Source organism: Alosa sapidissima, chromosome 14 (genome assembly GCF_018492685.1).
Source record: "Alosa sapidissima isolate fAloSap1 chromosome 14, fAloSap1.pri, whole genome shotgun sequence".
NCBI classification, from domain to species: Eukaryota; Metazoa; Chordata; class Actinopteri; order Clupeiformes; family Clupeidae; genus Alosa; species Alosa sapidissima.
This window is the reverse complement of record NC_055970.1, coordinates 33,504,872-33,511,153: the sequence shown is the minus strand read 5'-3', so window position 1 is coordinate 33,511,153 and position 6,282 is coordinate 33,504,872.

The window sequence follows — 6,282 nt, the reverse complement described above, 5'->3', positions numbered from 1 at the left end:
GGGGTTAATACAAGGTAAAAGAGTAAATATAAGCACAAAGTAGGCAGAGCAACCAAAAAGGCGTCCGAACGCGGCGGCGCCATGGCAACAGAAAGTTACATGGGCTATGTTGTAGCCTATCCCCAGAATATCAGCAGCAAACTCAGTCTCTGTCTCGCAAAACAGTCTCCAAATAAAACGCACATCGGCCTGTTGCCGTTGCCTATTCTGCCAGCTTGTGACAATATATCGTCCAAAATGCTTGATTGCATTGCATTCTCCACATTTTTAGCTAAATTTTCATGTACCACATCAGCATTTTTGTTCAGTGAATCTTTTGTAAATTGCTTCAATAGCGTCGGGCCCTTGTCAGCAGCCTTCGGCTTGCCTCTTGCTATTCACTCCTTGTCTTCCGATGTCATTTCTGAGTCATCTACAGATGTTTACACACATTTATTTCTCGTAACCTGTACATTCACATCGAGTACAAATATCAATGCAAATTAACACGAAGGGATTTACTAGACCAATTTAGATTTGGAACTATTTTCGGGCATAGCACCGGCAAAGCACCGCTGCCAGGCTCAAAGACATCACGCAGCATCTGTAAACCCTCAACTTCCGGCAATACACCAGCGTGACTACCAAGTTCTCTGCTACTAGGCTGACACTGACAGGTGGGCTTTCTCTAAGAGTTCTAATGGCGATGAATATGGAAGATTACACGATAGACGAATTTCTCTCACTGAGCTGAGCTGTTAATGACCTTTTCCGATATGCTAACAGTGAAATGGTCAAACGTACTTCATAGGTAATTTCAGATTTTTTTTCAATCATTTTCCCAGGTACACCATCAACTTCATCCTCCATTCATGAGGAAGAAGCTGACATTGGATTTTATGGTACGGTGGTGTTTTTGCAAATGTTCAAAATGTTCAAAACGAATGCACAGTATATATATGCAACAGCAGTATTTGCACTGTCAACATTTTTTATTTATATAAAGTGTGGGTGAACTTAAACTGTATGGCTATGCGGTGGTTCCTGTAGGCTTTGTGTGCGGTGGGGGGGGCTCCATGTCCATTTTGTTTGGGGCCCCCAAATTCCTTGAAACGGCCCTGATAGCCAGCATTTCTTTTCATTAAAAAAATATTAAATTGCTTTAAAGCATGGAAAATTAGGACACTCAGCATTTTACATATCAATATTACCGGTATTTATATAGTGATATAATACTAACTATAAGAACTCTACTGACATATAGTCGCATAATGTACAATGCACACATATCTCAAGGTCTTACAGTAAACAATATGGAGGACCATCATGGTCATAAACAGTTTTAGCCCTGCAGCAGACACAAATGAACTTTGGACTCTCATCAAGAGGGTTGCAGAGGGAGAGTCATTGGGCAGTCAATGGACACCCTGATCCATGAGTTTGAGCCCCTCTTTTGACCTCACCCAGGGGAGCAGAGGATCCACAGACACTCCTCACTGGTGAAATCTGTCCTCAAAACCACAGAGGTCAATCTGTGACAGGTTAACCTCTGTGTGTGTGTGTGTGTGTCTGTGTGTGTGTGTGTGTGTGTGTGTGTGTGTGTGTGAGTGATAGTAGGAGGATGAACAAACGTCTCTGTATCCATGCATTCCTTTGAGAATGAGCCAAATAGATTAGTCCAGAGTGACTAATGGCCCAGACCGCACTGTGGAACCATTCCTGCCTGGTAGCCATTGGCTGCTCACTCAACCATTGAATTCTTTCTCCCCAAGTCTCAGACCTGACTAAGTGATGAGGAATGATCATTACAAGGTCCTATTGGCTCAAGGGAGATGCACAGTTGCTTTTCCTCAAGCAAGTTCAGAAAAAAACCTTGCCTGCCTTCTGTGAAATTTTAGTGATAAAAAATCACTATCCTGATGACTTTTTCATATACAGCAGTCCAAAAGTAGGTGATGAATACAACATTTTCCCAAAAGGATAGTTGGTACCGGTACATCAGCTATTTATATGGTTGGAACTATGCAGTTGCGACAGAAGTGTTTCCCAAAACCATAGTTGGAACTTAAGTTGTATAATTCGAACTACAGCTCTCAACCTGTGGTTAAAGATGGTTGGATGTGGTTGGATGTATTGAATGAATTATTTGTGTTCAAATTAAAAATTATCAATGCATTCGGGTTGCTGGTTTTAACCATCATACAACTGTAATTTTAAATGCATTGAGCAGAAAATACATTATTCCATACGTCCACTCAAAACCTGTATATATCATTGAGCATTTATTGTGCCTTTCCAGATGTGCCCATGCCATAGGCACTAATGCACCCCCATTGTCTCCCGTTGTCTTGTAAAATACGATAGTCCATGGTAATATTTCTCCTCCATATTCCCATCTCTGTCCACCTATAACAGCGTAGCTGAGCAGAAGCACAGTGTAACACAGGGCAGTGAAAGGCAACCATGAACCTTATAGCATGCCTGTAGTATACACTGCTTATACTGCAAAGGCTTTTGCTCAGGGCCATAGGCTACAATTACAGATGACAAATTGCAGTTGCGGGACAAATGATGACTGACATCTTCTCTGATGACTTCACCAGGCTGTGACCTGGTGAGGGAGGGAGACTGTTTAGACCTTTCCCTCCGGTGTGATTGCTTCTGTCATGTGACTGCAGGCTAGTTGTGCTGTGCAGCCTTTGGTGGGGTCACGGATGCATGATGTGGGCATCCAACTGTAGGAAACATGCCTGAGATGCTGTGAGAGAGGTTTGTAGGTATTGCTGACGTCTATCAAATGCAGCCATGCAACTATAGCCCCTCATTTCAATGTGTGTTAGACATGCAAAAAGATTGGCCAGAAGAAATAGGTCTGTGCATACCATATACAGTAATCCTACTAATAATAATGTTAATGTTAATATTAATATTAACACAACAACAACAACAACAATTATTATTATCATTATTATTATTATTAGTAGTAGTAGTAGTAGTAGTATTAGACAGCTTTGCTGTGTATGGTAGCATGATTTGAAAAAATGGTAACACTCCATAATAAGGTGCCATAATAAATAGCAAACTAGTAACAACCTAACCCTTTGTTAATATTTGTTAATTGTGTTAATTGTCAAGACTAAAATATCTATTTGGCACAAGTTAATAGTTTTTTCATCATTAATTAAATATTAGTTGTTTGCATAAAATCTGTATGTTAATGTTTTAACAAATCTATTAACTAATATTGTATTAATATTTGTTAATAGTTAACTATGTCTTTTTGGCACTAATTAACAGTTATTTCTTACATCATTTAAATGTTAAATGTTTATTTACAAACTATATGTTAATATAAAAGTTAATTACATATTATTTATCTAGCTTTTCTGATTAGCTTTATGGAGAATTTATGGAATTTATGGTTTATGGTCTTGTGGGGTGTACAAGGCCCCAGTTGTGTGAGAGTTTGCGCACCTCTTCTTCCACTTCATCCTTATTAGATACCTTTGTGGTTGGCTGTCCTGTAATTGGTGACCCTCTGTCTAGTGTTTGAAAGTAGTGTACTTTTTGCCTTTGGAAGTACTATTTGGTTGCTGCTCGAATTTGGTGAAATTCAGGGGAGGTTGGTGTAACAGAGTTAGAAATGTAGTTTAGTGTTTGTATGTGATTTTCGCTGTTCGCTATGATGTTTAAGTTGAAAACTTCGATACCACCTGTGTTATATTACTTTACATGTATTGTTAGGATTTGGGTGCAATTCTAGCAACTTAGAGAATGTTTATTAATGTTTTCATTATGACCACGAGTTCATACACACTGAGTCTTACGTGACTGGCTGTAAACTCCGCTAGCAACTTTCCATGCATTCAGTGTAGTTTAGTTTAGTGTGCATGGAAAGTGCAATTTAGTCTAGCAGGAAATTAATGTACATTTAGTTTAGCATTATGTTTATGCATTACCTCCGTACGTCTGTGAATGTTTAGTGAGTCTCAGAATATTAATTAACTGTCATTCTGTGCACCTGGACATTCCATGTCCTTGCTAGTAGGGCTGACAGTGATGGTATAGGAATGATGCATGTAATATAGCCCATTCAACTACTTCTTTTTATTTTGCTTGTGCAGATGCTGTTTTATGTATGCCAGTGCCTGAAGGCATATTTTGTTTGAACTTTCCCTAAAGGAATAAATGTGATAAGCCAGTTTTGGTCTCAGTCCCTTCACCGTCTGACTAATAGTTATATATTACTAATATATTAATAAAGCTTAACCAACTTTATTATAAGGGTCCCCTATACTGATAGTTATATATTACTAATATATTAATTAAGCTTAACCAACTTTATTATAAGGGGCCCCGCACTGATAGCTATACAGCCTATCTATCAATCAATCAACTTTTATTTCCAGACTCATGGTCCAATAAATACACATACCAATACCAATAACAGCAAATACAAAGACAACAACAGGACAATTAAAAAAGGCAATGATACCAGTGTTTCCACATGGGTGAACAGCATAATGATAAGGTTACATGAACCATTTAATCTGCAAATTAATTTGTACATTAGGTTTCTCAACAGTGCATGGAATGTGTTGACTCCTACCCTACAAAATAATTCACTTGCACTGCTCCACCTGGGTTTTTTTTAAGCAGTATACGCAACCCATCATTATAGGCAATCTGGAGCTTCTGGATGCTTGACTTTTTAAACTTGGTCCATAAATGGGCAGTGTATAGAGGAGTACAGTATGCTTTGAACAGGCTTATTTTAACTTTATCTGAGCACCAGTGAAATTTCCTAACCAGCATGTTAGCATGTGCATATAACATGCGGCGCTGCCTATAGATGTGAGATCATCACACATTTGGTCTGTGATGATGTGTCCTAGATATTCAGTTTTATGCCCAACAGTTAAAGCTTGCCCTGCCAGGTGAAAGGATGAAAAGATTAAATCCTTATCTTCTTTTGGTTTTGCAGATCAGAACAACACTCTTTTTACTATTGTATTTAACATCAAATTTAACACCATACTCAGTAAATATGTTCAGCATCTCTTGAAACCCAGCACTGCTAGGAGAAAAGATCACTAAATCATCTGCATACATAAGGTGGTTTATCAGGGTGTTGCCAACCATGCATCCTGTGTTACTGGTTCTTAGTTGGTCAGATAGATCATTCATATAAATGTTAAAAAGGGCGGGTGAGAGTAAAACCCCTGATGAACCCCATTACCCACGCCAAATGGTGTAGAGACTGCATTCCCCCATTTGACCTGCATGCTCTGGTTAGCATACCAATATGCCAGGATCCTAATTATGCTATTGGGCACACCTCTTTGACTGAGCTTAGTGAACAACTTAAAATGATTGACTCGATCAAAAGCCTTTGATGCATCAATAAAACAAATTAAAACTGAAGAATTCTGTCTTCTATACTTTTCTACCACTTCCTTCAGGGCATAAATACATAGGTCAGTGCCATGTTTAGCCTTGAAGCCAAACTGGTTGTCTGTGGTATCAATATAAGAGCTTAGTTTATCTAGTAAAATTCTTTCCAGGACTTTGGATGACACACTGGCTAAAGCAATTGGTCTATAGTTATCCAAGCTCCCCACCTTGCCTGCTTTGTCCTTGACCAAGGTAACAGACAACATGGAGTGCGGCAATAGACCATGAGTCATAAAGCCTGTGAAGCAGATTGCAAGAAGAGCTGCAGCCCTCGGACTTGCAAACTTGAGGTGCTCTGCAGTGATTTGATCTAAGCCACTTGCTTTGTTATCAGCTAGCTGTGTAATTGCTTGTTGCACCTCTCTACATGTGATTCCCACTGTGTCACTGTTGGCAACATTGGCCACTTTGTAGAGATCACTTTTTACACAATTGAATAGCTCAGAGTAGTGTTGCTTCCACAGCTCAGCTATCTTGTCGGTTACAGAAACTCCTTCAACTGTACATGGTAACGATGTACTGAATATGTTCAGTGAGAGCACTGAATATGTTCAGTGCTCTCACCTCCTTCCAGAAGCCAGTAACATCGTTACCAAGAAGCTTCTCAGTCATAGAGTCTGCTCTCATTAATTGCTCATTTTTGCTGATATAACGAACTGCATATTTATACCTCGCGTTGGTAAGCTTTTTGTGGTCCAGGACAGGCCCCTCTCTGGGCCTACCCTGCCAGGACCCAGGCCTTATATGCATTCTTGGCTTCAGCATGATAAGCACCCACATACTTGTTCCACCATGGCTTGATGCTCTGTCTTTTATTAGAGTAAGTAAAGCATGGACTACTGGCCTCGT